We start from the raw sequence: 8,866 nt of genomic DNA, 5'->3' as shown, positions 1-8,866 counted from the left end.
GTCACAGGTTGAAGGGCTCCTCACATTTCGCCATTGTTTACAATGCAGCGAGAGCGATTCGGACCGAGAAAGCGACGATTACCCCATTAATTTGAGCCAGGATGACAGATTTGTGGATGAGGACCGTGAGAGTGAAGGTTCATTGGATTCCACACTTTCTCCTTTTTCTATTGTGGATCACGGATTTGTATTTTAAACCACCTCGGATACTATATCACCTTGAAAATGAGAGTCGAGAACGCGAAATGGACATTCACAGTGACTTTTATCTCCACGACAATACATCGGCGAAGCTCTTTAGCTAAGGCGCTAACGTGATAGCATCGGGCTTGAATGCAGATTAAAACAAAAGAAATAAACCCCTGACTGGAAAGATAGACAGAAAATCAACAATACTAATAAACCATGGACATGTAACTACACGGTTAATGCTTTCCAGCCTGTCGAAGCTTAACAATGCTGTTGCTAATGACGCCATTGAAGCTAACTTAGCTACGGGACCTCGACAGAGCTATGCTAAAAACATTAGCTATCCACCTACGCCAGCCAGCCCTCATCTGCTCATCAACACCCGTGCTCACCTGCGTTCCAGGGATCGACGGAGCGACGAAGGACTTCACCCGATCATAGATGCGGTCGGCGGCCCGGAGACGGAGGAAGTCAAGGTGAGGTCGCCGGCTAGCGCGTCTGCTATCCATCTCAAAGTCCTCCTGGTTGTGTTGCTGTAGTCCGCCGCTAATACACCGATCCCACCTATAGCTTTGTTCTTTGCAGTCTTCATTGTTCATTAAACAAATTGCAAAAGATTCACCAACACAGATGTCCAGAATACTGTGGAATTATGTGGTGAAAACAGAGCTTTTTGTATTGGATCCAATGGGGTCCGAATACTTCCGTTCACTACGTGACGTCACGTGCAAACGTCATCATACCGAGACGTTTTCAACCGGAAGTTTAGCGGGAAATTGAAAATTGCACTTTATAAGTTAACCCGGCCGTATTGGCATGTGTTGCAATGTTAAGATTTTATCATTGATATATAAACTATCAGATTTACGTGGACCCCGACTTAAACAAGTTGAAAAACATATTCGGGTTTTACCATTTAGTGGTCAATTGTACGGAATATGTACTGTACTGTGCAATCTACTAATAAAAGTCTCAATCAATCGATGTGTATATGTTGGACCTGTTGACCCCTAGTGCATGTCATTGTTTGAACTGTGCATTCCATAATGTAAACAAGGGTCCTATCCCATACAGAGAGGCACTGTCCCACTGCCAGTCTTCTTGATGGAGGAATGTAGGCCATTGCCATTGGAATACAGCTCCAGTCTTTACCGTCCTTCTAATGATCACCATTAGTGGTTATTGGGCAGTGTTGGGTTAGTTACTGAAAACCAGTAACTAGTTACAGTTACTAGTTACTTTATTTCAAAAGTAACTCAGTTACTAACTCAGTTACTTACACCAAAAAGGAATGCGTTACTGTGAAAAGTAACTACTTAGTTACTTCTTTTTTTCTTTTTTTTTTTTAAAAGCTCCCATTAATGCCCTTTTAGCCTTCATTTCAGTACTGCTATTGCACTGGAGAATAATACAATCTGTTGATCAACTTGACATGCATTTGCACCACTGAACTCTGCTAAGCATTGTGGTCTACATACAAAGACAAAGATATGTTTCAAAGGCCAATTTGTTTCTGGCTAGAACAAATTGACAAAACTATTTTAAATATCTGCAACATAACATACAGAAGTAACAAACAGCATAATAACAGCATAGCTGTAAAGCAAGAAAGGCACACACTACATACACAAAGCCTAACCAGGCATTTTTTTCTCAAGGAATTCTGACACAAAATCATGTCTGAAGCCCAGAACACTCTACGCATCTCCACAGTTTTAGTTTAGAGAAAAGGAAAGATTGGCCTGGCCCACTAGGATCCCTCTTTATGTTTGTGAACTTTATAGTCTATACATTTAAAGTGATGTGATAATCAAACACTCTAGAAGTCTAGAATGAAAGAGTATATAAGAGAATTGACAGTGTGTGTACCTTCAGTGATGAATGATGAGCAGGGCAGAGTTAATCCTTAAGTGGTGGAGGTTGAGTTTGAGTTTGAGTTTGAGTTTGAGTTTATTTCGAACATGCAAGCATACAACATGATACATCACAATTTCCAGTTTCTTTTCAACACGTTCGAAAAGGAGTAGGAAGAAGCAGAGCTTATTTAATCCTACCCCTTTTCTTTACATAACAGTTGCAAAACTTTTTGTTCACTTCCTGTTCACAATTTTTTCACAATAAACTCCATAAGTAATCACAATAAAAATAAATAAATAAATAATAGTAAGAATTTAATAATAATAATTGGTGAAGTAAGTCATATTTCATATGATGAGATAAATAAGATTACTTTAAGAATGAATGAATGGATGGATGAAATAAATTGAGAATGTTTGTCATGGTTCTTCTTCTTTGTACTTTGTAAACACTTTAAGTTTGAAGAGTTTCTTGAAGTGTATCATATTAGTACATTGTTTGATTGCTTTGCTTAATCCATTCCATAATTTAATTCCACATACTGATATACTGAAGGTCTTAAGTGTTGTACGTGCAAACAAATGTTTTAAATTACGTTTTTCTCTAAGATTATATTTCTCCTCTTTTTTTGAGAAGAATTGTTGTATATTCTTGGGTAGCAGGTTATAGTTTGCTTTGTGCAAAATTTTAGCTGTTTGCAAATTCACTATGTCGTGGAATTTCAGTATTTTTGATTCAATAAATAAAGGGTTTGTATGTTCTCTATATCCAACATTATGTATTATTCTAACTGATCTTTTTTGTAACACCGTTAATGAATGAAGTGTACTTTTGTAATTATTTCCCCATATTTCTACACAGTAGCTCAGATATGGTAACACTAGTGAGCAGTAGAGAATATGAAGGGATTTTTGGTCTAGAACATGTTTTGCTTTACTCATTATTGACGTGTTTCTTGCAACTTTATGTTGTATATTTTTTACGTGAGATTTCCAGTTCAATTTATCATCAATCATTATACCTAGAAATTTGGTTTCGTTTACTCTTTCAATTTCTATTCCGTCTATTTGTATTTGTGTTTGACTTTCTCTTCTACTGTTACCAAATAGCATTATTTTAGTTTTACTAAGATTCAACGATAGTCTGTTTTTGTCAAACCATCTTTTTAATTTGTTAATTTCTTCTGTTATTATTTGTATTATCTTCTGTGTGTTCTCTCCTGAACAAAACGCTGTTGTATCATCCGCAAATAATACTAACTTTAAATCTTTTGTAACTTTACAAATGTCATTTATATAGAGATTGAATAATTTAGGTCCTAGTATTGATCCCTGAGGTACACCACAGGATATATTTAGCGTTGTAGACGTGTGTTCGCCTAGCTTCACGTATTGTTTCCTGTTCGTTAGATAACTTCTTATCCAGTTTAAGACTAACCCTCTGATGCCATATCGTTCTAGTTTTTTGATTAAAATATTGTGATTAATTGTGTCAAATGCTTTAGTTAGATCCATGAAAACCGCTGCCGCACATTTTTTTACTATCTATTGCATTGGTAATTTCTTCTGTAATTTCAATTAAAGCCATTGAAGTTGAAACATTAGCTCTATATCCATATTGGTTCTCTTCGAGTATTCTATTTTTATTTATGAAACTTTCTAATCTGTTATTGAACAGTTTTTCAATGATTTTAGAAAATTGTGGAAGTAGAGAAACAGGTCTATAATTTGTAAATTGATGTTTGTCTCCAGTCTTATAAATTGGTGCAACTTTAGCTATTTTCATTTTGTTTGGAAATGTACCTGTTTGAAATGATAGGTTACCAATATACATTAATGGTCCTGAGATCTCTTCAATAACCTTTTTTATCGTTTCCATATAAATTCCGTTACAATCAGTTGAAGTCTTAGATTTACATTTTTTCACGATTGTGACTATTTCCTCCTGTGTCACATTACTGAGGAACATGGAGTTGGGATTTCGCTCTATGGTATCATTATAGTCCTCAATTGGAACTGGGTCTGGAATCCTTTCTTCCAATTTTGGTCCAATATTTACAAAATAATTATTGAAGCTTTCAACTGCTTCCTTTATGTTGTCATTTTTTTTATTTTCATCTAAGAAGTATCGAGGGTAGTCCCTCTTAGTTCCATTTTTAATAATGCTATTGAGGATGCCCCATGTTGCTCTCATATTATTTTTGTTCCTGTCCAATAATTCACTGTAATATTCTTTTCTACATGATCGTAGTATGTCTGTTAACTTGTTTTTATACTTTTTGTACTTAATTTCTGCCTCTATAGTTCTTTGTGCTATAAATGTTCTATATAGTGTATTCTTCTTCTTACAAGCATTTTTTAATCCTTTTGTCATCCATGGTTGATTATTCTTTCTCTGCTTGTTACTGAGTTGTATCCATGGACAATGTTTGTCATAAAGTATTATGAACTTGTTTAAGAAATGTTCATATGCTTCATCAACCTCTTTTTCATTGTACACATTGTCCCAATCTTGCTTTTGTAGTTCAATTTTGAAGGCAGTCATCCTCTTCTCTGTGCATAGTCTTCGAAATGTCCTTTTGTCTTCCATGTTCTTCTTGTAGTTTCCATCATATATTGTAAAAACTGGCAGATGATCACTAACGTCGGTTATAAGTAGACCACTTGTAGTGTTATTATCAAAATCATTGGTAAAAATATTATCAATAAGCGTGGCACATTGTCCTGTGATTCTGCTTGGCTTTGTGATTTTAGGATATAGACTGATGCTGTACATTGTATCAATGAAGTCATCAATAGACTTTTGCTTGTTGGGGTTCAATAAGTCAATATTAAAGTCACCACATAAGAACATTATTCTTTGACCATTGTCCATGTAAGTTGCCTTGATCCATTCTTCAAATGTTTCTATACTTGACTTAGGTGATCTATATATACAACTGATGAATATGTTTTTGCTTTTTTTCTGACATATTTCAATGGTTATACATTCTAAGATATTATCTATGGCAAATGACATGTTTTTTACCACTTTGTAGTTCAGGTTCTTCATCACGTACACAGCTACGTGGAGGGGAAGTGGCATCGGAGTCTGTGTCTCTCTTTCAATCAATCAATCAATGTTTATTTATATAGCCCTAAATCACAAGTGTCTCAAAGGGCTGTACAAGCCACAACGACATCCTCGGTACAGAGCCCACATACGGGCAAGGAAAACTCACCCCAGTGGGACGTCAATGTGAATGACTATGAGAAACCTTGGAGAGGACCGCATATGTGGGTAACCCCCCTCTTTACTAGTTTCGTCGAAGCATGTTGCTTTTGTAGCTGTTTCAGCGGATTTTAATTGCTGTTTTGGGCAGTAGATGGGATCTTTGATCCAAGACACAACTTACATTTAACTAAAATGTTCTTTTATTTGTGCTCGACAAAAGAAAAGTAGTGAAAATATCTACATGTTAACAAACTCGACTTCTGGCTCCGCCATGATCAGACACGCCCCACCCCTACCCACACCCAGACACACACAGAGCGCGCATCTCTCTTCTCCGGCTTGTGACACAAGAAGAATCAGAAGGACGACACTGCAGCGCTCCAATAAAACACACTCAGATTTTCTGTTTCTAACCGATACTACATAAAAAAGAACGTAAAATAACGCAGTAACGCATCATGTAGTAACGGTACCTGAGTTACTGAATATAAAAAATAACACGTTAGATTACTAGTTACCGCCCAAACTAACAGCGTTAGTCCCAACACTGGTATTGGGTAATATACCTCACCCTTGCTTGAGTTGTACACGTAAAGACTATACATTTAATTTCAAGATGACAAAGATAAATCAGTGGCGCTGTCACAGAAGGAACACAAATTAAATGGATGAGTTTATGAATTTTAAAATATACACTTAAATGACCTAGGAGGATCCTTGTTTGATAGTAACTATAATTAAAACATTTGCAAATAGAACAAAACAATGGAAGTGTAGTAGCAGATTTTATACATTATTTAAATGCAGTGTTGGGACTAACGCGTTACTTTGTAACGCGTTACTGTAACACCGTTATTTTCGGCGGTAACTAGTAATCTAACGCGTTATTTTTTATATTCAGTAACTCAGTTACCGTTACTACATGATGCGTTACTGCGTTATTTTACGTTATTTTTTTTATGTAGTATCGGCTAGAAACAGAAGATCTGAGTGTGTTTTATTGAAGCGCTGCGGTGTTGTCCTTCTGTGTCTCATGGAAAAGAAGAGGCGTGCTTTCTGTGGGTGGGGGCTGGGGGCTCCCAGACCGTAGTCGAGGAGCGCAGGGGAGACGTTCCTCCAGGGTCTATGTACTTCGGGGGTAACACCCTTCACTTTACCCGGCAGTGATCGATTGATTGATTGAAACTTTTATTAGTAGATTCCACAGTTCAGTACATATTCCGTACAATTGACCAATAAATGGTAACACCCGAATAAGTTTTTCAACTTGTTTAAGTCGGGGTCCACGTAATCAATTCATTCATGGTGGGTCTTTACAGCTCCGGACTCGAGGGTGAATGACAAAGCCGGCGGTTTGTTGCAACTTTGTGACTTTATTGGTATCTTGCACGCAGCCATCCACCAAGTTACGAGCACCTGCATGCACTCACTGTTGCCGCACCCTCACTTCTCTCGCCCACGTCACTCACCTCACATGCTGTCATATCTTAAAGGGCCACACACACACACACACATACGCTACTCTCATAACAACTAACAAGACATCATGGCGGAGCCAGAAGCCGAGTTTCTTAACATGGAGATATTCTCACTACTTTTCTTTTGTTGAGCACAAAGAAAATAACATTTTAGTTAAATGTAAGTTGTGTCTTGGATCAAAGATCCCATCTACTTAAAGTTAAAGTTAAAGTGCCAATGATTGTCACACACACACTAGGTGTGGCGAAATTATTCTCTGCATTTGACCCATCACCCTTGATCACCCCCTGGGAGGTGAGGGGAGCAGTGAGCAGCAGCGGTAACCGCGCCCGGAAATACTGCCCAAAACAGCAATTCAAATCTGCTGAAACAGCTACAAAAGCAACATGCTTCAACTAAGCTAGTAAAGAGAGACAGACTCCGATGCCACTTCAGCTCCACTTAAGGATTTTAACGGAGGGACTGCTAGCCAGGACAACATTGATAGAGCCATTGCAGCGTATGTGCTAGAAGACATGCAGGCTATTTCTACAGTGGAGTCACCCGCTTTCAGGCAGCTAATTAGCATGATACAGGCGTGAAACAGCAAATGGAACAGAAAACATGTTCCAAGTACCTGGACAGTGAGTACATAAACATGGAAAGCGAGCTAAAGAAAACACTCCAAACTCTGCCCTGCTCATCATTCATCACTGAAGGTACACACACTGTCAATTTTCTTATGTACTCTTTCATTCTAGACTTCTAGAGTGTTTGATTATCACATCACTCTAAATGTATAGACTATAAAGTTCACAAACATAAAGAGGGATCTTAGTGGGCTAGGCCAATCTTTCCTTTTCTCTAAACTAAAACTGGGGAGATGCATAGAGTGTTCTGGGCTTCAGTACAGTGTTGATCTCATGAAGACATGATTTTATTTCTGAATTCCTTGAGAGAAAAAAATGCCTGGTTAGGTGTGTGTATGTCATTAGGTGAAGCCAGTTTACATCTATATTGTTATTATGCTGTTTGTTACTTATGTATGTTATGTTGCAGCTATTTAAAATAGTTTGGTAAATTTGTTCTGGCCTGAAATAAATTGTCCCTTTGAAACATATCTTTGTCTTTGTGTGTTGTATGTAGACCACATTGCTTAGCCGAGTTCAGTGGTGCAAATGCATGTCAAGTTGATCAACAGATTGTATTATTCTCCAGTGCAATAACAGTACTGAAATGAGGGCTAAGAGGGCATTAATGGGAGCCTTAAAAAAAAAAAAGAAGAAAAAAAGAAGTAACTAAATAGTTATTTTTCACAGTAACGCATTCCTTTTTGGTGTAAGTAACTGAGTTAGTAACGGCGTTACTTTTGAAATAAAGTAACTAGTAACTGTAACTAGTTACTGGTTTTCAGTAACTAACCCAACACTGTTTAAATGTGAATAAATGTATCAAAACAAAAAAACATCCATCCAATTTAAATTTTCCTGAGGGAACTCTCCTGAAGGAATCAATAAAGTACTATCTATCTATCCATTTTCTACCGCTTGTCTCTTTTGGGGTCGCGGGGGGTGCTGGAGCCTATCTCAGCTGCATTCGGGCGGAAGGCGGGGTACACCCTGGACAAGTCACCACCTCATCGCAGGGCCAAAAAAAAAAAAAGTTTATTTATTGATTAAATATATTAATTATATTTTAGATTTATAGTTTAATTTAAACAGCAGAACATTTTTAAAAGGGTTCTCTATTTTTGTTTATTTTTTTGATTGCTTCAGAAAATATCTTTATTCAGTTATTTATTTTTTTTATTGTACGTCGTGTTTAATTCAAACAGCAGAAAATTGGAGAACTGTTTTTTTATTTTTGTTTATTTTTTTATTTGCTTTAATCAATATTTTTAGGGTGAAAATGTCTGTATTTGTTTGTTATAGCTTGTCATGACCTAAACGTACTTACAGGAAAAAAAATGTTGCGTATACATTTATTGAATAAACTGTGCATTGTGGAGGTGCAGGATCAGACTAAATAAACTATAAAAATTGAACTTATTTTAAATATAAATATAGCTCAATTGTTTAAAAAAACAAAAAAATTAATGCATTTTAAAATTATATTTTACAGTTTAAATTATCTAGAATCCAATTTGATA

The sequence above is a fragment of the Entelurus aequoreus genome, linkage group LG11 (assembly GCF_033978785.1).
Source record: "Entelurus aequoreus isolate RoL-2023_Sb linkage group LG11, RoL_Eaeq_v1.1, whole genome shotgun sequence".
NCBI lineage: Eukaryota > Metazoa > Chordata > Actinopteri > Syngnathiformes > Syngnathidae > Entelurus > Entelurus aequoreus.
The sequence above is the reverse complement of the archived record's forward strand: the minus strand, read 5'-3'. Positions refer to the sequence as shown.